At 44.2% G+C, this 25,476-nt stretch overlaps 1 protein-coding gene across 1 annotated transcript in view; it reads right to left on the bottom strand.

Moving 5' to 3' along the window:
* The window catches only part of GALNT10 (polypeptide N-acetylgalactosaminyltransferase 10), a 167,440-nt gene that overhangs the window by 46,073 nt on the left and 95,891 nt on the right, over window positions 1-25,476 (bottom strand). The window lies entirely within an intron of this gene.

Below are 25,476 nucleotides of genomic sequence, written 5' to 3'. Positions count from 1 at the left end.
AGGATCTCAAAACCAGGCCACAACGGTTCCAATTTGTGCCCATGCATTCTGAATGGAAAGAGATCCGTTCAGGATGCATCAGGGTGCCTTCCGAAACAAGTCAATGGTGACAGAACCGTTTCTTACAATCCTACAAACCATGATCCGTCACCCATTGATTTTCAATGTATTTAGTGACGGATGGGGTTTGTTCTGTTTCGATTTCACACAAGTGCATCCTAACGGAAGGGATGCATACTGATGTGTGATCAAAACGGAACCACCTCTGCCGGATCTCAAAACCTGGAACCAAAACCCATATGTGAAAGTAGCCTACCTCAATAAGGAAGCCCTTTTAGCAGAGCTGAGAGGGGTCATGTCACACATTTTCTTGCAGACCAAACAAAAAGTTTGCCATGCTACCTATGGGTCAACCTGCATTGGTAACCCCATGGCACACTGGTATTGTATATCCATGATAATAGGGAGTTCTTACACTACAAGGGGCTTCACAGAGACATTGCTGTGTAGATGTATCATTAACTTTATGCCTATCATTATCCTAATAGTACTAATTAAACAAGCTGATATCTTAGGGGTCTTTACCTTGAGTATTTTAGCATTACACCTGGTTACTTCAATATCATATCACATAAGTGCAGTTGAGTAATTCCAAATTGCCCTTTTTAATGTCTTTCCATTGACATCACTGCATCATCCTACGCGCATTTCCTCTGTGATGAGCTACCAGATGCATTTGGCGGTGTTCCTGGGCCTTTACAGGATTACCCACTTACCTCTGCCTTCCTAACCAGGACCACATACCACCTCCTCCTTATCCACCTGCGCAGTGCGCTGCTCTGAAGCTGGCACCCAGCGTGGTGGGATCCATCACTGGAGGTCACCATTTCGAGCATCTCTGACAGCACTCATACATACATTACGACATCTCCAATGGCGTTGTCACTGTCAGCCACACTATGGCGGTCTTACAGATGCGTGGTCATGAAAGGCTATTGATTAGTGCACTGGTTTAATGCACCCAGCATGCTGATCATAGTCTGTCAAGGTACCCTACTAATTATCCAGTTTGTATCTAAGCCATTTCGTACCATTTACAGGTCGCTGACCTTGCTGCTAATTGCATATAACGGCAGACTAGTACTTATAATGGTATTACACGCTATGCACTTGACAAAGCAGTATATTCATTTTCTGTCCGGTATATCTTTGCTGCATATCTGAATTTCTTGTCCCTTAATCCTTACATTTGCTACATCATTGAAAATAATTTGGGGCCCTTATGGTTGCGATTTGTACCCTGATTAATCACTGATGCTGCGAACACCAATTAGAACATATGATATAATAATCAGGATTTGTGTGGAACCGGGATATACAATCCAGCAATCACGTGTAACGAGGACATATTTGTATACCATGTAGACAGACTTCCTGCTGTATTTTTATTAGCTGATTTTTCCAGAGAGTTACTGGTTGTGATGGTGTGCTGTGTGATTACCTGAATATTCCCAGTTTCAGAAATGACCCCCTTCTCACACAGGGTACATCATGGTGAACCAGGAGGCTCCTGCATGGGGCCGTCCTTTTCGGGGCACTCGTACTCGGGGCATTTAAATAGGACTCATTAGGATTTGGAATATTTTAGAGCGTTATCTATCAATGAAAAGTTAAAGGGGTCCAGGATAGGTCATCAATATAAGATCTGTGGGCGCCTGACTCCTGGGACCCCTGCCGACTGGATGTTTGAGGAAGCAGCGGCACTCACTGCAGCTCTGGTTAGTGTCGCGGCCTACACAAAGCTTACCAAGAGCAGTGCCATCTATTGGATAGCGGCTGTGCTTGGTAAGGCAGCTCAATGGGACTAAGCTGTGCCTAGGACATGTGACCGATAAACATGATGTCACATGACCTAGCGCTCACGGAACACCGCAGCCCTTTTGTGCAGCTGATCCTGGAGGATAGGCCATCAATATAAAAATCTTAGACAGCCCCTTCAAGTTTTAAAGTAATTTTCCCCTGATTAACTATATATCAACTCTCGGTGATGAGTAAACATGTTTATGTGCCTAAGGAGTCTGAGGGGGGGGGGGGGGGGACTCGCCAACTCGTTCTTTGTACGTTTATTTAAAGGATCCCTCATTGGAGACCAACAAAAAATCCACAAAAAATCCTGGAAAAAATTAAAACGGTTGATTCCATATTCTTTTATATCACTCTCACTCCATCCTTTAATTGGAAGCCTGCGAAGGGCATTACTAAGACACCGAAAGGCACATAAATCTGAATTATTACGATCTCTTCCACCAATACCTCTGTCCTATGGCAGTATTATGTCCTAGAATTCTATTCATGAACCAGGCAACTCACTGCTCTTCTGTCCTATACTTGGTGGTGGGAGGACATATGAAAACACAGAATTTAAAGGGTAAGACGATTTTTTTTAAAATAAAATTAGATGTAATTCTCTGCTGTTTTATCAGCTTCTTCCATCTATGGAGCCACCCAAAACTAATAACTGGAGAAAACTGAGAAAATCCATATCTCCGGAGCAAGGGTACAAGCCCGTCCAGTGACAGCCCCGGGACGCTTACACCAATTAGGCAGTGAATGAGCCTCTACGCTATGAAGATCCACAGCAAAACTAATTAAAGCAAAGTGTTAATACACGTGATACATGTAATGGTAGAGGAAACACATCCAAACCAATTACAACAGAGAAGGCGTACAGTTATTAAGGAAGAAATACACACTTGAGTCACATTATTCGGACTACTTCCCACTTTTCATGTCAGCAGGGTGTAGCTGTAGGAAGTCACGTGTCTTGAGCTGGCTTGGTGGGTATATAAGGTGTTAGATGGGCTGCCTGCACACATATCCCTCGTTGCTGGGTAAAAGGGCGATTTATCAGTTAGAAAAACAGATGATTACTGGCTTTAGGGCCAAGGGTAGCGGTATTCCTGAAACTGCGCAGTTTGTGAACAGTTCTCATGCTGCTGTGGTACAAGTGTATTGTGGGCGGACTAGTGTTGGCAATATACCGGTATGTGCGATATACTGTTCTATTAAGAAATGGAAATATGACAAGTATATCTTCTTAATTACCGTTGTATTTTAGTGACGTCACACCTGCTTCTGCCCCACTCTAAGGGGTCTCTGGCTCCCGTCCCCACCTGAAGCCTATGAGCCAGTAGAATGGCACAGACGGTCGCAATGACATCACTGCAACCTCCTGCACTGGTCCAGGGACGGCGCGATGACGTAGGCACATGACCCGGCGATGTCACCTGCCTGCGTTGGTAAACGGCAACTAAGGTATGTATTTTTTTATATATATATATATATATATATATATATATATATATATAAAATTATCTATCTATCTATAGCATTACTGGGGGAACTGTAGAGGGCACTATTACTACTCCATAGGGATGTCTGGGAGCACTAGTCCTATGGGAGGATTATCTGTATAGCAGTATAGTGTTTGTGGGCATTGGGGAGCACAGCAGGCACAGTATTGGGGATAGCAGCAGAATGACAATGTTAGGGCAACAGGAGGGGGAAGGTGGATGGTGAGGAATCTAAGATGTCTGTGTGTCAACTCTGCAGAGACGAGAGGAGAGAAATCATCATGGAGGTCTGATCTCCTAATGGAGAAGGGGAGAAAAGAAAACGGCTACATCAGAGAAGACATAACTGGAAGTAAGAGGTATGTGGGGCTCTATTACTCTGTATGTTTAGGATTATGTACGGTCCATCCGAATACGTCTTTAAAGGGAACCTGCCATCAACTTTATGCTGCCCGTACTAACGGCAGAATAAAGTAAAGACAGGGGAGTTGATTTCAGAGGTCTGTCATTTATAAGTTAAAAGTAAGTGGTTGCCGAGAACCAGCATCACAATCATTGCAGACTGGGCCTGGTAAAGAGTCCCGGCCACCTGAGAAGAGTCCTGGTTATTCATGAATTCCTGCTCTCCTGCTGATGGCTGACAGTCTTCTACCTAGTTTTCTCCCTTTCTCTCTAGGAGAGAACTGCCAATCATCAGCAGATGGGTGAGAGAGCAGGAGATTCTGAATAACCAGGACTCTTCTCAGGTAGATTTGACTCTTTTCAAGGCCTGGGCTGCAATGATCATGATGCTGGTTCTCAGCAACCACTTACTTTTAGCTGATGAGAGACACACCGCTGACATCAGCATTTCTGTCACTATTTTATGCTGCCCTCAGTGAGGTCAGCATGAAGTTGACGACATGTTCCCTTTAACTCCTGCCACAAGCAGACATTACTATAATGTATGGGGACAGCACAGAGACATTTTACTGTATAAGCCCCATACAGTATGTCTCCTTGTGGCCCCCATATTATGGCAGCATTAAGGAGACTAACTGTATGGGGGCTGTAAGTTGTAGACCCCATAGACTATAATGTCTCCTTGTGGCCCCAAGTGTTTTTTCCTTCTAAATGGTTATTTTTATCACAATATATATCACTATCACAATAAATTTCTTAATATCGTAATCGTGAGAATATTTTTAATACCGCCCAACCCTAGAGTGGATGTGCATTTTATCCATGCAGATTTTCCTGTGGAAAATCCTCAGTATATTACAGTACCAGCTAAGTTCCAAATCGGATGTACACAGTGAATTTGTTTTAAGCATTGAATATGGCCCGCAGCATGGATTTTCAAGTCTGCGGCATGACAACTGCTTAGGTGCATTTTCAAAGCAGTTTTAACCCTTTACATATCTGGGGCAGATCCGCAACAAAATCTATGAAAAACTCTGCAAGTAACACAGGCGGATGTTGGTGCGGGAATGCAGCAAAGTTTGCACCAGAATCTGCAATGCAAAGGATGAAATCTGCACTGAAAATCCACATAAGTAATTCACATGCTGTAGATTGTCCCTGGAAACACGGTCTCTGTGACGGACGCATCTCCCAGGCGACTGTGGCTCCCCTGACCCAATCTGACTGTATCGCCGTAATTTATGATACAGTCTATCTGATCACAGGGCTACTGCGGTGTACTCACATCATCATGGGGAGTAAGGTACAATATACATGTGATCAGATACAAACACACGATATCATTAATTACTACAATGCAGTCAGTTCAGGTCAGGGGAGCCACGGTTGGCCCAGAAGATGCGGCTGACACACGGACCATGTTTCCTGGGCCAATCACGGTCATATAAATCACTCCTAATAGTAATGTTTTACCGCTAATAAAAAATAAATAAAAAAAATAACAAAAACATACAAAATGACAGGAAAAACAGCTGTGAGTATAAACATCCTACCGGCTAAGCTACACACACAGGCACTGAGCAATCCTGTGCTGTGTGTTGTGTTCTTACACATTTCTGTCTCACAATACCAGGTCTGGCAGGGCAAAAACAGACGTTCCACCAAAAAGTTGAGATAAGACCGACTTTGGCTTTAGTGTACCTTCAGAATACATATTTACTAAGCTTTAAAGCGACCCGCAGGGGCGGATTGGCCATCGACCCTACAGGGAAATTTCCCGTTGGACGAAGCCCAGGGGGCCGCCTGAGCCCTACTCAGGGTCGGCCAGTGGAAGTTCTTGGAGATGTATTTTGTGCTACTGGCAGTATTTTGTGATAGACTGTGGTATTTGGCTCTGTTGGGATGGTATAATGTGCTACAAATGGTATTGCTGTCCTCGCCTACTTGTAATGGCCCTGCCTTCCATCAATTTGGACCTGACTACAAAACGGTCCACTTTTAGTATTTTTTCTAGTCCGCCCCTGCCCTCCGATTCAATAAAAAAAATTCACACTAACTAGGGGACAAACAGAACACTTACCTGGTGCCCTCTTTTTGAGCTTTTTATCCGCAGGCTCTTCTTCTGGTATCCATGATGGCTGCCCTGCTTCTCAGACTACCTGATGCATACTGGAGTTGAAGACACTTCCTGCTGCCCTTGTATTGGCCAGCACCGCTCACATGAAGAGTGCTGGCCAATCCAAGAGTTTGGGCTACGGATGGACGGTGTGCACCAGATAGTCTAGGAAACGGTAGCGCTATCCTAGATAACAAAAGAGGAGACTGAGAATAAGCAGATCTGCAACTGAAAAGATGAAAAGGAAGTCACCCTGTTCTGTTCCTTCCCCTTCTAGAACAGGAAGGTCACTTTAAAAGAACCTCATTTACATGACCATGAAGCGTGGGTCTTACTTTACTCAGACTATTGGACTACTGACGTCAATGCTGAACAGTCAATAGAATTGGAAGGATTTAAAATGAAAATCTAAGGCAGCTCATTAAAAATTGACTGCTCTCTATGTAATGAAGCACTGGATAAAGAGTCGTAATGAAAAAAGACAAATCCCCGACTGATTAATGTTGGCAGAGATCACAAAGAGACAGCTGCACATTAGAGCGCATCAGTAGGTCCAGAGGTTTCTAATGTGATCTATACACAACCTAATATTAAAGGGGACTGACAGACCCCATCTGTGGTTTATTCCTAGCATATAAGCTGTCAGTCTGTTGATACATCCTTTCTTCTACGATGGGGATGGTTAGGTTTGGCCCAGTCTGAGACCTCATGCACATATGTGGAGTGGCTGTACAGCAGCAGTTGCAATGTGGCCACCCTGGGAATAAGCTCTAAAATATGCAATAAGCCAGCATACAAATGGCCACTTATCGAGAAGGAGCGTACCTATAAATTTTTGTTGCCGATAATTGGCCGGAAAACTGGGTAGGCACTAAACAGAATAGAATACTGACCTAACCACTCCATACATTTTCTATCAGCCACTTTAAAGGGAGTCTGTCACCAGAACTGCCTTGGAGGACTAGCTCAGCAGAAGGTAATGATAACATTCATGTAGCGATTGCTTCATTCTGGAGAAAAAGTACTTTTAATCCATACATAAATGAGCAGTTAAAGGGATCTGTCATCAGTTTTATGGTGTCCTGACTAAGGGCAACATAAACTAGTGACAGATCTGCTTAGCAAAATGCTGGGTCACTTTCTTTAACTGGCCCAGCAGTTTTGCCACAATTTTGTCTTGAACAGCTCCAGTACACAATGATGAGTGCTGAATATCCATCTGTACTTCAGCTGTCTCCTCAAGAGATTAATCTGAAGATTTTAGCTGTATTCAGGATCATAAACCCCGACAAGCAGAGAGGAGGATGAGGCGCTCTTTAGCTCAGTGTTGTGAAGTAACTTGTCCTGCTGTGTGATTAGGACAGGTTTTGTGTGTACTAACAGGACGGTGGCCATTTTATTTCTCCTAATGATTGCTCCCCAGACAAAACAAGCCATTATAACTAACGAGAGGTATTTGGGAATATATTTATAATAAAGTAATATTTAAGTTTTTACAGTAATTTTACTTTATTAATTCCAGGAGAACCTCTTTAAAGGGAACCTGTCACCTGGATTTTGGGTATAGAGCCGAGGAAATGGGTTGCTAGATGGCCGCTAGCACATACACAATACCCAGTCCCCATAGCTCTGTGTTCTTTAATTGTGTAAAAAAACATATTGCGGATGTGCTAGCGGCCATCTAGCAACCCATGTCCTCAGCTCTATACACAAAATCCAGGTGACAGGTTCCCTTTAAGTAAATTTAACTGTATATTTCTGTATTTATTATTGGGCATTTAACGGTCAGGCATGATGAAGTTTTCCCTATCTGGCCCTGTCAATCAAAATGGAGATGGCACAACAGTTGCAGAGAGAGCAGAGCCTCTAGGTGCAACACCCCTGATGCTCCTAGCGGCTCATTTGCAAATATTAAAACATCATTTTCCTCAGCAATGTAGGCACATATAAACACGGGACCAACACAGATGCCTTCAGCTGCCAAGTTCACATGTAACAGGTCAGCCCGTTTCATAGATACAAATCTGCTGACAGATGCCCTTTAAAAGGGGTTGTCCATTTTTTATCATTGATGACTAGGGATGAGCGAACTTCAAGTTTTGAAGTTTGGGTATATGCGGAATTGCGTTAGAGTCTGTTAACATGGACCATAACGCAATTCCATGACGGAATGCATAACGTAATGCCTTTAGAGGCATTCCGTCATAATAGAAGTCTATGGCCTGCATAACGGATCCATCCGGTATCCGTTATGCGCATAAATTACGGTTTCAAAATCCAAAGCTGAACTCGGCTTAGTTACTAAGATTTTCAAACAGTAATTTATATAATTTATATGCGCATAACCGAAGTGTAACGTCAGATGTGAGACGAAGCAAGTCTCACATTATTTGCCGCAGCGGAGCTCATACATGTTAGCTCGCTACGGTGGAGCTATTGTAAATTACGTTTTTTTAAAAATCAGGTTCGGATAGGGAAATCTAACCCCGATTCGCTCAACACTATTGATGACCTATCCTGAGGATATAGAATTCAGGAGATATGCATCAGCCTGTCTCAGGCGCCAGATCCACGGTTGCCCACAATAGACGTTCAAATATTACAGGTGAAACTCGAAAAATTAGAATATTGTGCAAAGTTCATTTATTTCAGTAATGCAACTTAAAAGCTGAAACGAATATATAGGATAGACTCATTACATGCAAAGCGGGATATTTCAAGCCTTTATTTGTTATAATTGAGATGATTATGGCTTACAGCTTATGAAACCCCAAAGTCTCAATCTCAGGTCCCCTTTGCTCAGGGGGTATGGATTAATTAGCTGACTAGAGTGTGACACTTTGAGCCTAAAATATTGAACCTTATCACAAAATTATAATTTTAAGCTGCATTAATGCAATTCCTTTTACGTTGCATTACTGAAATAAATGGACTTTTGCACGATATTCTAATTTTTCGAGTTTCACCTGTAGTTGACGGCAGCATCATTCTCCATTAATTCTTTATTTGTTGTTAATCCGTGACATATGTGCAAACAAGACCAACAATAGCAGCAACGTTTCGACTACGGTGTAGTCTTTGTCAAGCCTGACTTGACAAAAACTACACCATAGACGAAACATTGCTGCTATTATTGGTCTTGTTTGCACATATGTCACGGATTAACAACAAATAAAGAATTAATGGAGAATGATGCTGCCGTCATCTACTATTTGAACGTCTAAAAGCCCCAAATTTTACAGTAGCAGCAAAGTGGATGATATTTTCACAAATCTCATCCACAGGCAAAAAAAATTTGCAGCATGTCAATTTAGGTTGCAGATATCTGCAGTGGATTTCACCCTTTGGAGGGACTAAAGGGGAAGTCTACTGTGAAGAGGGCACTAGAGGGGCATAACTACTGTGCCTGGGCAGAAAGGGGTCATAACTACTGTCTGGGGGCATTAAAGGGGTTGTCTCACTTCAGTAAGTGGCATTTATCATGTAGAGGAAGTTAATACAAGGCACTTACTAATGTTTTGTTATTGTCCTTATTGCTTACTTTGCTGGCTGGATTCATTTTTCCATGGTTATGACCACTCTGCAATCCATCAGTGGTGGTCGTGCTTGCACACTACAGGAAGAAACGCAGACGTCTCTGGTGGCTAGGACCGCACATAGGCTAATTCGTTTTCCTATACTCTGCAGACACGACCACCACTGCTCGACTGCCGGGTGGTCGTAACCATGGAAACAAGCAGTGTAAAATGTGATGGAAAAATGAATCCACCCAGCAAAGGAGGCAATATGGATAATAACAAAACATTGGCTTGTATTGACTTCCTCTACATACTAACTTCTATTTGCTGAAGTGAGACAACCCCTTTAAGAAGATGTAACTACAGTGTGGCAGCACTAAGCAGATATAACTACTGTTTGGAGGCACTAAGGTGGAATAATTTACCTGTGGGGGCACTAAGAGGACAGGGCGGGATAGGGCATATTTAGACAGGGAGTGGGTGGAGTTGGTGTAAAAATAGCTACCGCTATTATCCCTCCTTGAGGGTAGGGTTGTTTCGGGTATCGGATTTGCCTTTTATAGATACTATGCTGCGCTACTGCACAGTCCACTATCACAGAACATGAGCGTGCTTCTCTCAGCGCGGCCATGTTCCCTCAGCAGCACGGAGAGAAGAAAGCAGTCTCTCCTTCCCCCTGTGCCGCTGCTGCCACCAATGGGAATGAAAAGGAGGGGGAGGGAGCACTGCGCCACCAATGATTATTAATGTTTAAAACATTACAAATACAGGCGGCAGAAACACATTGCCGGCACCCTGCTTCTGACAGGGCGCTGCGATTCGTGGCAAATAACCACTCGGGTGCCGCACCTGAAGGGTCAACTGCTACGGATCGCAATGCCCTGTCAGAGGTTGGGTGCCGGCAATGTGTTTCTGCCGCCGGCTGTATTTGTATTAAATGTTAATTATCATTGGTGGCGCAGTGTGCCCCCAATCCCATTATTAAAACCACTGGTGGCGCAGTGCGCCCTCCCCAGTATTAAAATCATTGGAGGCGCATTGCGCCCCCTTTCCCCCACCCCCCAGTATTACAATCATTGGTGGCAGTGGCCAGAGTCCCCTAACCTCCTCTTATTGGTGGCAGTGGCAGTTGTGATCAGAGCCCCAGCAGTGTAATCCCGGGGCTACGATCAGTTACCATGGCAGCCAGGACGCTACTGAAGCCCTGGCTGCCATAGTCAGCTCCCTGCTTCTGTGTGCACTATGCACAGGGCAGCAGGGAGAGTGTAAGATCCTATTCACCCTAATTGAGATCTATTAGGGTGAATAGGACAAGGGATTAAAAGATCCCAGGTTCTAGCCCCTAAGGGGGAAATGGTTATTAAATATAAAAAAATAAAAAAAGCTTTAAAAAAAAAACACACCAAAATATTAAGTATAACTCACCTCCTTTCCCAATTTTACATATACAGTGGGATGCAAAAGTTTGAGCAACCTTGTTAATCGTCATGATTTTCCTGTATAAATCGTTGGTTGTTATGATAAAAAATGTCAGTTAAATCTATCATATAGGAGACACACACAGTGATATTTGAGAAGTGAAATAAAGTTTATTGGATTTACAGAAAGTGTGCTATAATTGTTTAAAAAAAAATTAGGCAGGTGCATATATGTGGGCACTGTTGTCATTTAAGGCTACTTTCACACTTGCGGCAGTGTGATCCGGCGGGCAGTTCCGTCGTCGGAACTGGCCGCCGGATCTGCCGATCTGCTGCTGACTGAAAGAATTTGTGAGACGGATCCGGATGCGGATCCGTCTCACAAATGCATTGCAAGGACGGATCCGTCTCTCCGCTTGTCATGCGGACCGACGGAGCCGTCTTGTACATTTTTCTCATTTTTACCAATCTGCGCATGCGCATGCCGGAACGACGGATCCGGCATTCTGGATGCCGGATCCGGCGCTAATACATTCCTATGGGAAAAAATGCCGGATCCGGCGTTCAGGCATGTCTTCAGTTTTTTTCGCCGGAGAGAAAACCGTAGCATTCTACGGTTTTCTCTTTTGCCTGATCAGTCAAAACGACTGAACTGAAGACATCCTGATGCAAACTGAACGGATTACTCTCCATTCAGAATGCATGGGGATAAAACTGATCAGTTCTTTTCCAGTATAGAGCCCCTGTGACGGAACTCAGTATTGGAAAAGAAAAACGCAAGTGTGAAAGTACCCCTATTGATTCCAAAACCTTTAGAACTAATTATTGGAACTCAAATTGGCTTGGTAAGCTTAGTGACCCCTGACCTACATACACAGGTGAATCCAATTATGAGAAAGAGTATTTAAGGGGGTCAATTGTAAGTTTCCCTCCTCTTTTCATTTTCTCTGAAGAGTAGCAACATGGGGGTCTCAAAACAACTCTCAAATGACCTGAAGACAAAGATTGTTCACCATCATGGTTTAGGGGAAGGGTACAGAAAGCTGTCTCAGAGATTTCAGCTGTCTGCTTCCACAGTTAGGAACATATTGAGGAAATGGAAGACCACAGGCTCAGTTCAAGTTAAGGCTCGAAGTGGCAGACCAAGAAAAATCTCGGATAGACAGAAGCGACGAATGGTGAGAACAGTCAGAGTCAACCCACAGACCAGCACCAAAGACCTACAACATCATCTTGCTGCAGATGGAGTCACTGTGCATCGTTCAACCATTCGGCGCACTTTACACAAGGAGATGCTGTATGCGAGAGTGATGCAGAGGAAGCCTTTTCTCCGCCCACAGCACAAAAAGTGCCGCTTGAGGTGGACTAAAGCCCATTTGGACAAGCCAGCTTCATTTTGGAATAAGGTGCTGTGGACTGATGAAACTAAAATTGAGTTATTTGGCCATAACAAGGGGCGTTATGCATGGAGGAAAAAACACAGCATTCCAAGAAAAACACCTGCTACCTACAGTAAAATATGGTGGTGGTTCCATCATGCTGTGGGGCTGTGTGGCCAGGGCAGGGACTGGGAATCTTGTCAAAGTTGAGGGACGCATGGATTCCACTCAGTATCAGCAGATTCTGGAGACCAATGTCCAGGAATCAGTGACAAAGCTGAAGCTGCATCGGGGCTGGATCTTTCAACAAGACAACGACCCTAAACACTGCTCAAAATCCACTAAGGCATTTATGTAGAGGAACAAGTACAACGTTCTGGAATGGCCATCTCAGTCCCCAGACCTGAATATAATTGAAAATCTGTGGTGTGACTTAAAGAGAGCTGTCCATGCTCGGAAGCCATCAAACCTGAATGAACTAAAGATGTTTTGTAAAGAGGAATGGTCCAAAATACCTTCAACCAGAATCCAGACTCTCATTGGAACCTACAGGAAGCGTTCAGAGGCTGTATTTTCTGCAAAAGGAGGATCTACTAAATATTGATTTCATTTCTTTTTTGTGGTGCCCAAATTTATGCACCTGCCTAATTTTGTTTAAACAATTATAGCACACTTTCTGTAAATCCAATAAACTTCATTTCACTTCTCAAATATCACTGTGTGTGTCTCCTATATGATAGATTTAACTGATATTTTTTATCGTAACAACCAACGATTTATACAGGAAAATCATGACGATTAACAAGGTTGCCCAAACTTTCGCATCCCACTGTAAAATATATAAAATAATAAATAAACATATTACATATCGCCATGTCCAAAAAGTCCAAACTATTAAAAGATTTTAAAAATCTCCTATGCGGTGAACGCCTTAAAAGAAAAAAGATAAACCGCTCGATTCGCCATTTTCTTTAAAGTCACCTTGTCTCCCCCAAAAATAGGATAGGACAGTTCGATTATGGGTCGACGTTCCATAAAATGCGGAATGCACGTGGCTTTTTTCTGCGTATTATTTTTTTTTGCGTGGTATCGAATGGTATAGAGTATCGCAATACCTTATTATGGTATCGAAACAACCCTACTTGGGCATTTCAAAAGTTGAGAGGTATGGATATGTACGCAGCTCTCTTTTATGCATATAAGGTAAGGTCTTATAGTAAGAATCAAAATGCACCCCCTTCTCTCATTAGGGTGCTGGGTTTAGCCACCCAAGACAGTAAGGCCTAGCACTTGCTTCCCAATCAATGCCCTTACCATGACAACACTCCCCGTGCTCGCCAACAAATTGGGGAGTGCTGTACACATTCTCAGCAGGGATGGGACCGACCAGGACTGGGCTCCCTTTTGGAGGGACCCACAGCCTCCGCACCGTCTCTCTCTATGGTAGGTATGGCCTTTGTGCGCTCAGGTTCTAATAATCTACACTGCTATATCATGACCACCACACGTTGAGGGTCATACATACAGATGAGGTCTGCTTTTGCCTCCCCCAGGAGCACAGCGGTCCACAGCCGGCAGCTTTAAATCCTCTCCCGGCATTTTATAAAGCCTACATAAAGAGGAGGATTTGAGGGGGGAGATAAACACCCTCACCTGTTCCTTGCAGCTGCATATAACAAGCTCCTCATTCTCAGTACAATTTGAAATGCATGATGCTTTCCGTCTCGGCCCCCAGCTGTAACCATGGAGTTTACTGTGGTATTGTGTCTTACACAAGTGGCATAGTGTTCCTGCACGCTGCAGAAAGCTCCAGACCATGACAAAAGTCACCATCTCCCATCAAGCCACCCAGGCAGCTATATATAGCCAGTAATTTGTGGACGGGATCTGAATTATTAGGATGAAAATCTGGATTGTGGTTTGCGGTTAATAACCGGAAAACTAATGACGCATTTTACAACCATGCTTATTGTCCCCTGGGGGAACGCACCACCACAGGAGTGCAACATGGATGCTCCTATAGCCAGGGCAGCACTTACAAATGATGCTAGTGTAAGCAGTGTGGGGGGGAAGATGCACTTTAAAGGCTGCATTAGTCAGGCAGATAGTCTGCCAGATCATTGCTAACGAGTGTTCGTAGGAAATCTGCCTGTCTAATACAGCCTAAGGCCTCATGAACACGGCCGTGACGTTTTTTGCGGTCCGCAAAAAAACGGAAGCCGCCCGTGTTGCCTTCTGCAATTTGCGGAAACGGAACCTGGCAATATAAATGCCTATTGTTGTCCGCAAAGCGCGGACAAGAATAGGACATGTTCTATTTTTTTGCGGGGCCACGGAATGGAGCAACGGATGTGGACAGCACACGGAGTGCTGTCCGCATCTTTTGCGACCCCATTGAAGTGAATAGGTCCGCATCCGAGCCGCCAAAACAGCGGCTCGGATGCGGACCCAAACAGCGGTCGTGTGGATGAGGCCTTAAAGGGATTGTTTCAATTCAGTAAGTGGCATTTATCATGTAGAGAAAGTTGATACAAGCTACTTACTAATGTATTGTGATCATCCATATTGCTTCCTTTGCAGGCTTGATTCATTTTTCCATCACATTATGCACTGCTTGTTTCCATGGTTACAGACCACCCTGCAATCCAGCAGCAGGTCACCGCTGCAGCCAGCGACTGGCAGCAGCAGCATCAAAATGGAAATTTACATCCTGGCAGTGCAGCGGAGCAGCCTAGGCTGGAGAGAGAAGGAGCAGGGAGCCAGCGCCAGGTACGTATGGATAGTTTTAATGTATGCAAATGAGGCTCTAGGAGCAACGGGGGCGTTGCCGTTACTCCTAGAGGCTCTGCTCTTTCTCTGCAACGGTTGCGCCCTCTCCATTTTGACAGGGCCAGATAGTAAAAACGTCATCATGCCTGGCTCTGTCAATCAAAGTGCAGCAGTTGCAGAGAGAGCTAAGCCTCTAGGTGCAACAGCAACACCTCCGTTGCTCGGACAGGCTTATTTGCATATGTGGAAAGTTCATTTTTTTCAGTAATGTGGACACATATGAACATGGGACCAACACAGATGCCTTCAGCTGCCAAGCGCTCATGTACCAGGTCAGCCAGTGTCACAGCTACACATCTGTTGACAGATACCATTTAAGGCACATAGTTTGAGCAAAAATAAACAATTAGTTAAAAAAATGTTTGATTTGATTAGCTTTTGTCTGCCCCTGTGATGTCACTTCACCAAAAACGTTAAAAAGCATGGTCCAAACCTTCCAAGAACATAGTAAGTTCTAGTACAAGCACAAGTTCTAATGCAGGGAGTAGTTATTTCTAGTATTTGGAGGCTGGGAGAGGAGAATATATACCGATTTTGAACTGACGTGTGAGACAGATCTCATATCCAAGTACCAGGTTTTATCTACAATTCATCTCGTGCTTTCAGAAAATGGTTGGAGAAGTATTTTTAGCGATGGATTATAAATTTAGCTCAGGCTCCAATATGAGCATCTTCAGTACACAAAACCAGGTCTCCCACAGTTCTGGCTTAATAGACCCAGTAGGGGATGGTCATTTTCTGCTGCTTTGGTACCAGTGTTGTTTGTAATACCCTGTGATAAAAACATGGACATTGCAGCTCACACAGAAATAAGCCACCTCAGATCTTGTCAGTCAATAAGAAAAGTAACCCGGATCGCCATTACAGCACCGACATACCGGTCACTGGAAATCTACGACTGTAGGTGGCATGGGGGTTTCCCACTACACTATAGGGCCTTTCTTTCTCTGTGATGGTGCCTACCTGTATAGATCATCTTCAGGGAGACTTGAGAACCTACATACTAATGTAGACCCCACCTGCAAGTACAATCCACGTCCACATATGTAGGCACCGATCTCAGAGTGTCACAGCAGACTGCCCCCCATTGAGCAGTTTCAAAATCGCAGAAGAGAGCCCTTTCACAAAACAATGCCAATGACAGTAAAACCATGACGGCCATCATTTATGATATTAACTATGGCCATGTTCTCCAACATTTTTACGACAATGGAAGTGGGTGTACAATCACATCTGCACCATCTGATCTGGTAGCCTGTTTCGGCAGATTACCAGATTTCACTCACCACTGGACCACATTGAATATAATGGGATCTGGCCGCTGAACTTGCGGTGAACAGCATTATCTGGCTAGGCTGGACCCGATGGACACCGGCACGCTGTTCCTCTACTAGAAGTCTTTGAAATCATCTAAATCTTGTGCCAGCTCTTTCTACTGACCACACACAGATTTCTACAAATAAATAAGATTACCTCTAAGGTATCTTTTTCCAAGCTGAACAAGCCCGATTTTTCAAGCCTCTCAATACAGTATATCTGCCATCCTATTTATTAAAAAAAAAAAAAAAAAAAAAAATATCAGTCACCCACTGACTTTCAATGGATTTAGTGACGGATCCGTTTTTTTGCCGTTTAGATTTCACACAATGGCATCCTAACGGAACGGATGCATCCTGATGTGCAAAATCAAAACTGATCCGTTTATTTCCGGCATTGAGATCCTCTGCCAGATCTCAATACAGGAATTAACAACGCAAGTGTGAAAGTAGCCTTACTGTATGGAGGAAAAATCGCTCTGAAATCACAGCATGTAGCAATGCTACCTATTCACTTGCCTGCAGCGTTTTTTACAGCGAATTTATCTCTAGCCATTAAATCTCTCCAGAAACACATGGCTGCAGGGATATCGAATCCATTTACTGCATTCCCCATAGATAGCAATTTCACATCAATTTTTTGTAGCAGGATAACAAAAAAAAGTCTAAATGTAGCTGCGGCCTTATACAGCTTTGAAAAGAAGTACCTTTAGCACAGGCCCAACAAATACCTTGGGAGCACAATTCCCCATGGGTGGCTATGCTAAACAGCCGTATACCACGCTCTATGTCCCTGATGTCTCATGCCTTCACTCCAGATTTTTGGTTTTAAAAAAGTCACAAAATGGGACTCTTGCAATGTTTTCCATTCACTTGTATAAAAATTTTGCAACCTTTTGCGTTTTTACACCACTAATTCCAGTTTTGAAATGTGGATGGAAAAGTGGACGCGGTTACCTATGTTATTGAGTTTCAATCTAAATTTCAATCGCAAAAAAAGTTGCAATCTATGGCCGAATGCATGCGGCCGAGCGCGGTCCGTGGTATGCCGGGCTGGATTCCTGTTCAGCGCACGGCGTCATTGGTTGCTATGACGCCGTGCGCTTCATGCCGCTGTTGCACTACAGTAATACACTATACGAGTATATTACTGTAGTGCAACGGCGGCATGAAGCGCACGGCGTCATAGCAACCAATGACGCCGTGCGCTCCTGCTCTGAACAGGAATCCAGCCCGGCATACCACGGACCGCGCTCGGCCGCGGAACACGGCCGCGTGCATTCGGCCCAACTCCGAGAGGAGGATGAAGAAAACTGGAGTAGATTTTTCTAGACAGAAGTGTTAGGTTTAAAGTGGTTGTCTCATCATAGACAATGGGGGCATATCACTAGGACCCACACCTATATCGAGAGGTGGCTGGAAGACTCCGGTCACCACCAAGCCGGCTCCCCATAGAAGTGAATGGGAGCACATCGCGCATGACCAGCCACCACTCCTATTTACTTCTATGGGCTTGATAGAAATAACAGCCAGCGCTCGGCTAATTTCAGCAGCCCCATAGAAAATGAATAGAGGGTGGCTGCGCATGCACAGTGAACCCTCTTCCACTTTTGGGGCTCCGATCTCGATATAGGTGCGGATCCCAGAGGTAGGACCAGCACCCATAAGACAATGGGGGCATATCCTAACGATATGCCCCCATTGTCTGTCATGAGACAACCCCTTTAAGGATAAGACAAATTTACCAAACTACCTATGACATTAAATAAATGTGACATAAAGTACTCCAACATAGACTCAAGCAAAACAGACTTCAAATATTCCCCTCATGATAAAATCCCCCCCTCAGTCAACCACTGAGGAAGGGAGAGTGAATCTACCCGTAACGCGTATGGTGAAACAAGTGATGTACCTGCATTGAAAAGCCTCCAATAATACTGTATGGCCATACAGAAGAAAATTTCTACAGTAAAGGATTAACTATTCTTATCGTCGAAAGCTGCACCAAAGGAAATTGTGGAACAGAGTGGCAACTCCTGCGATCTTTGGAACGCCCGCGAAATTTAAACCAGCTTGCTGTATGGAGCGACTGAATAAGCCGGCAAATATTTAAAGCTCCATTGAAGCAATAGGGAGACGCTAGACGGTAAGCCAAATATCGATTTAAAGTTTTCTTCAATTCAAAGCTCATATGGACTTTAAAAGGATATGCTATAAGAGACTTTTCACATTATCAGGATTCCTGTGGACACTTTATAACATGTTGCGCTCCCAGTGAATACACCTACAACATTTTCAGTGACATTCAGTTTTCCAAATTGGGATAGAGTGCCTAGAAGATAATACCCCCTCTTCCCAAATAACAGCACATACTTGAAGTTTTTTGGTGTGATATATATTATTGAATTTATCGACACTATTGAGTCATATGAATATAGTGTCAATCATATCTACCATAATATATGTGACTGTAATGTTGTATATTATTGCTACATTGTTCTTATAAATTTTATTACTTGTATTTTTTGGGGATTTAATAAATAGTTTCTGCACATGTCAATCTGGTTGCCAAGTGTATGAGTGCTCGCTCATTACTCTATTACTAGATTTTAATTTATGCAGTATATCGGTTGAGCCTCCTCTCCTTGAATTCATTTGAGGCCTCCTGGCACAAGGAGAGATCATACAGGGTAGGTTTCCATCCAAAAGATCACCTTGCTGTGGTAGATAGACACAGATGAATTTGATCCAAATATATTTGTTAAGTACCTAATATGCATTTAATATAGTGAATATAGCATTAGTTCATATATGCTGTTTGCAGAGTGCAGTTTCATTGTGTTTGCTCTTACTGTAAAGGAAGACAGCACATTGACTCTTATCAAATCTGACTAAAGACAACAGCTGCATGAAGTTTGTATGTTCTCACCATGAGTGCATGGTGTGTACATAAGTGCGAGATAGGAAAGTTAAACTGTGAGGGGTTGTTCAGCCTTTTGGAAATGTAAACATTCGATTGCAGCCTGATCTACCTGGAAAATAATACCTGCTCCCTGCCACTCCATTCTGGCTCTCTTCAGCAGTCTTCTGGTCCCTGTCCTGCTGTCATTTTCCAGATAGATGGGGTAATGTGCACCATTGCAGCCTCAGCAGTGATGGGTCCCCTAGCAGTGATGTGCAACTTGGGGACTCTTAACTGCTGAGGCCAGTCAATGGTTGCAGTGTTGCACATAACCTCATCTGTCTGGAGGTTTAAAGGACAGGGAACAGAAGACCACTGGAATAGAGTTGTTGCGATACCAAATTTTTGATTCGGTTTCAATACCATGAAAAAGTATTGCGATACTCGATACCACGTGAAAAAAATAAACCAAAAAAGCCACGTGCATTCCGCATTTTAAAAAATGGCGAATCGCGCAGTATTTATAAAATTTTTTCTGTTCCGGCATTCACCACCTAGATTTTTTCAAATATTTCAATAGTTTGGACTTTACTGACGTGGCGATATGTAATATGTTTATTATTTATATATTTTATATGTGAAATTGGGAAAAGGGGGTGATTTATACTTCATATTTTGGTGGGGGTTTTTTTTTTTTTTTTTTTACACTTTTTATTTAATAACTATTTCCCCCCTCAGGGGCTAGAACCTTGGATCTTTCATCCCTTGTCCTATTCAGCCTGATAGATCTCTATCAGGGTGAATAGGACTTCACACTGTCCCTGCTGCTCTGTGCTTTGTGCACACAGCATCAGGGATGTTACCATGGCAACCAGGGCTTCTGTAGCATCCTGGCTGCCATGGTAAGCGATCGGAGCCCCAGGCTTACACAGCTGGGGCTCCGATCAGAAGCTGCCACTGCACCACCAATGAGGGGAGAGGACCCTGTGCCCACTGTCACCAATGATTTTAATACTGGGGGTTGAGAGGGGCCGGCTACTGTGCCACCAATGATTTTAATGGGATGGGGGGTTGAGGGGGGGCACACTGCACCACCAATGATAATTACCCCTTTATACAGGAGGCGGGTGCTGGCAGATCAGCGGCAGTTAACCCCTTAGGTGCCGCACCTGAGGGGTTAACTGCCGCTGATCGCAGCTCCGTGTCAGGGGCAGGGTGCCGGCAATGCGATTCTGCTGCCGGCACCCGCCTCCTGTATAATGTGTTAAAGACTGACTACTTTATATGGGACTCCAGACTTTCACTATTAGGCTACACAGAGCGGCGCCCAGCGATGTCCCAGCACTCACCATTAGTCCTGGGCGCCGCTCTGTTCGCCCGCAGTGCCCCATTACTGTCTCCACTCCTGCTCCACATGCTGATTACTATCAGAGCGATGGGAGGAGACATCAGCTTCACTAGTGGGCGTTCCTTCTCTTTAACTGTAGCGCTGTCCAATCGCAGCGCAAGGAGAAGGAACGCCCACTAGTAAAGCTGATGTCTCCTCCCATCGCTCCGATAGTAATCAGAAGCATGTGGAGCAGGAGAGGAGACCGTAATGGGGCACTGCGGGCGAACGGAGCGGCGCCCAGGAATAATGGTGAGTGCTGAGACATCGCTGGGCGCCGCTCTGTGTGGGAATAGTCCCATCATTGGTGGCTCAGTGCGACCGCCCCTCTCTTCTCATTGGTGGCGCAGTGTACCCGCCCCTCCTCCGCCCCTCTCTTCTCATTGGTGGCGCAGTGCCCGCAACAACCCTACACTTTCGATACCCGCAACAACCCTACACTGGAACGATGTGGCAAGAAGCAAGTGGGTATGATTTTTTTTTCAACAAGTAAAACAGTTCAAAACATAAGAAAAGCTGGAGAAACCCTCTAAAGCTCAGGGCTTTTAGTAAGGGTACTGTCATACTTGCGTTAAAGTTTTCCGATATTGAGTTCCGTCCTAGAGGCTCAATACCGGAAAAAACGGATCAGTTTTAATCCTAATGCATTCTGAATGGAGAACATTCCATTCAGGATGCATCAGTTCAGTCCCGCTTACGTTTTTTGGCCAGAGAAAATACCGCAGCATGCTGCAGTTTTCTCTCCGGCCAAAAATCCTGAACACTTGCCGGAATGCCAGATCCGGCATTAATTTCCATTGAAATGTATTAATGCCGGATCCGGCCCCAAGAATTTTGGCAAAACTGATCCGGTTTTGCGGTCTGCGCATGCACAAACCTTTAAAAATGAGAAAAATAAATAAATACCGGATCAGTTTTTCCGGAAAGACGGATCCAGTAATGCAATGCATCTGGATCCGTCTCACAAATGCATCCATTCGCTTCCAGATTGCTGGAACTGCCTGCCGGAATCCTCTGCCGCAAGTGTGAAAGTACCCCAAGTGATAGATTGTTGTAACAATAACAGCCCAATGAAATAAAATTAGAAAAAGTGAAAAACAGAGACAAGCCCGTGCCTGTATCAGCCCATTGTTTAAAATCTACATGTAAGTGCTCCTGCACACGGCCGTTGCCCCGCCTTGGCCGTATTGCAGCCGCAATACACGGGGCACCAGCCGTGTGCACCCTGCATCACGGAGATGCAGTGCAGAAGCACGGATCGGAACCCGACGGAGTGCTTCCGTGGTGTTTCTGGACGTGCCTCCGCACCGCAAAAAAGTAGTGCATGCACTATTTTTTTGCGGTGCGGGTAGTCGGATGCTGACCCCATTCAAGTGAATGGGTCCGTGATCCGCATGCAGCTACCCCACGGTCGGTGCCTGTGTATTGTGGACCGCAATTTGCGGTCTGCAGCACGGGCCCGGCCAGCACACGGTCGTGTGCATGAGCCCTAAGGCTCAGTTCACATTATGTTCTAGTTTCATTGCAGGTTCACATCAGAGGGTTTACTGACCTATATCTCTGACAGACGGTGCTGCTGTACTATTACGCTTCCCTTACATAGCCGAAAAAAATAATAAAAAAAAAGATAAAGTGATGTATACCAGCCCGATGGAGGCCAAAAGAGCATTTCTTTGGCCTCCACAGAGTGAATGAAGTTCAAATGATATGTTTGATTTACGACAGGAGAGTTCATGGTCTATTCAATAAAAGTGGGGCTCTGACGTGATATGAACAGAACCTTAGGAAAACAGTCATGAGTTTTAGGGACTTACTCTTGTTACATACGTCCATTTTTTACTATATTTGCTCCACCAGGGCGTCATAATTGAACACCACGGGCAATCTGAAAGTTTGCCAGAATCTTACCTTCGTGCAAGCCCCTTAAACAATGCATCCTCAATTTACTGCCTGGTCCTGTGCCAGCTCCCTATTCAGGTGGAAATCAGGAGCATTCACCTGTGTAATAGTGCATGTATTGTCCATAAAACTTGCTGCGGCAAGGCATCCCCCAAGGAGGGATCGGAAAAGTGCTGCTCTAAAAGCTTTGTGCGCGGTTACCTGTGACCACATCTGCAGTTCTATTGTGTGGAACTGCAGACTACAGAGATGAGGAGGAAAGCAGGAGGGCACATCAGCAAGAACCACTGCTACATGTGCTACCCTTCTCCATAAGAAATGTCACCCAGCTTTCCCAAGACTAAATGGCTGCCCCTCCTCCTTCCCCACTCTGTCTATATCAAAATGTAGGCACTTCTTTTAAACCTTTCACTCTAAGTGGTGCCTGGAAATTTTGCAACTTTAGTAGCCAGGATAATTTTTGCAAATAAAACCTAACTTACAAAATAAAATAAAAAAGCCTAATAACCCCATACCCTCTGAAAGCAAACACTCAGTCAAAATGCCACTCAGCACTTTGTACACACACCTTTATGCAACTTTACATCAGAGTAATTTTTCATAAAAATTGCGAAAAGTTGATATAGGTGGGTAAAGGTGTAACCCAAGCAGAAAGTTATATGCACCAAACCTCTTAAAAATAACATTTTTTTGCATGCAAGTATTTGGAATTATGTAGTATATAATTTTCCATCCCACTATACAAACTTATATAATAATTAAAAATGATATTTCCCTGAAAATCATAATGCATTAGGACCGCTTCATGAACCTCCTGCAATTCATCAGAAAATGAGTTTGGGCACCATACCAATGGTTCTGATGAACTGCTGGAGGTTCGGGTGTTGTATCCATAATATGAGCATAAAAAAGGGTCTTCGCCTGTCTGAAAAGCTGCTGGATACTGTTGTTTAAAAAAAAATAATAATAATCTGAGCAAGTGTACTCTGATTCATTGGAGACGGCAGATTGATGGCATGCATAGAAGTCCATGACATACACAGTACAGTTAGACAGGGAGAGACAAGCCAATTCTCTTCTTATGCAGCCCATCAACACTCCCCTGTTTGGCTGGCTCATATCCCAGAGATTTATGCTGGGTCTTGTTTTAAATCTGACAGTCTCAGCTTTAAAACATGACCGATATGTAGACTCTAATTGTGATACATCAAGAAATCTGGTCGGCAAAGAAAGCTACAAGATTGTGCAGCTTTCATCAAAACCAGTTTCGAAGGGCTCTGAATTGCCACCCCGCAAGGACATATAAGATACATCCTTGGCAGGGAAACTGTTATAAGAATTTTCCAGTTTCAGGAGAAAACCGAACACATGAGCTACCTGTAATAAAGAAGAGATGGTTACTTACCTGATGGCTCCCCTCTGGTTTTCCTGGCAGGTCACTGTTTATCCAGCGGCAGCAATGACAACATGTGACAGATGCAGTGAATCACTGGCCTCAGCAGTGCATCAAGGGGGCCAGCGATTGGGTGCAGTGGCAACATGTTGTCAACATGACATCACTGCTGCAGCTGGCAAACAGAGCCCCGCCTGGAGGACTGGATCAGTAGCACAGGGTACATTGGCTAATTAACAATCTATTCTTTACTGCAGGCAGATTAATGTGGTTGTCCTGATTTAGGAGGAAACTGGACAGCTCATGCAAAGTACTAGGTGCCTGGATTAAAATCTAGATGGAAAAAATTTAGGACACCTTCCCACATGGCAGATTTTGTTGCAGAATATTTCTGTGACTGAAAACCCATTCCGTTCATCTGAATGGGGATGCTTCGTAAGGAAACACAAATCGGTTTCTGAAAACCAGATGAATTAAACTAATTTAAACTGGTTGCTACCATTCCCCTATTTCAACAGGATGTGCCCTTACACGGTATGACATGGACAGTGTCAGAGAAATTCATATGTTTCTATGACCATCTGATAATCTGGCACCTATCAAAAGGTCTCACTGATGTTGGAATTAATGACACAGACATCCAGAACCCATGTTCTTCTCCCCCACCTGCAATAGTGTGATTCTCTAGAAATACAATATTTAATCAAGCCTCACACGTGCAACTTTTCAAGTTCATTGACAAAACCTCTTCACATGCTCAACAAGGGAAATTAGCCTACAGCTCTGGCTCGTCTTAGGAGCCACAGAAATAAAACCTGTTCCGAGTACCAATAAATCAATAGTACCTATGTCAATAAGACACGTCTACTCACATACAGGAAATGGTATGAATATTTTTGCTTTGGGTCAAGTAGGTTTTGTTGAAATAAACTTAAAGGGGTTGTCCAATTAGACGATTTTTTTTGTAAAAAAATAAAAATAAAAATCTGTCATCTGTTGGTGTGGGGGGTTGAACAAGGGGTTGTCCGTGTTCAGAGCTGAACCTGGACATATCCCCATTTATTTTCACCCCGGCAGCCCCCCTGACTTGAGCATCGGAGCAGTTCATGCTCTGACACTCTCCTTTGCCCTGCGCTGAATCGAATAGGGTAAAGGCATTTTCTGGAGTTCCGATGACGAACCGGGTTCGTCTTAGTGCTGCCAGGAGGAGGCTTCCGCACAGCAGTTGGCCCGGTGACGTCAGCAGCACTGATGGGCGGGCTTTAGCGCTGCCCTAGTCTGTAAAACAGCTAGGGCAGCACAAAAGCCCGCCCATCAGAGCAGGTGACGTCACCGAAAACCATGCTGGGTGAAAGACTCCGCCTGGCAGTGTTATGGTAAATAAAAAAGCGTCTGAGTATGAAAAGCCAACATCAGGGGGGCTGCCTGGGTGAAATTATGAGTATGTCCTTGTTCAGCTCTGAACCCTGACAACTCCTTTAAGCATTACACAGTTGGGTTCTCCAAAGTGAGAGACCGTCCTTGTTTATGCTCCCAGCTCTGTCAAGAGGAGAGTCTTGGATTT

This window comes from Bufo gargarizans, chromosome 2, assembly GCF_014858855.1.
Source record: "Bufo gargarizans isolate SCDJY-AF-19 chromosome 2, ASM1485885v1, whole genome shotgun sequence".
Lineage (NCBI taxonomy): Eukaryota > Metazoa > Chordata > Amphibia > Anura > Bufonidae > Bufo > Bufo gargarizans.
The sequence above is the reverse complement of the archived record's forward strand: the minus strand, read 5'-3'. Positions and strand labels throughout refer to the sequence as shown.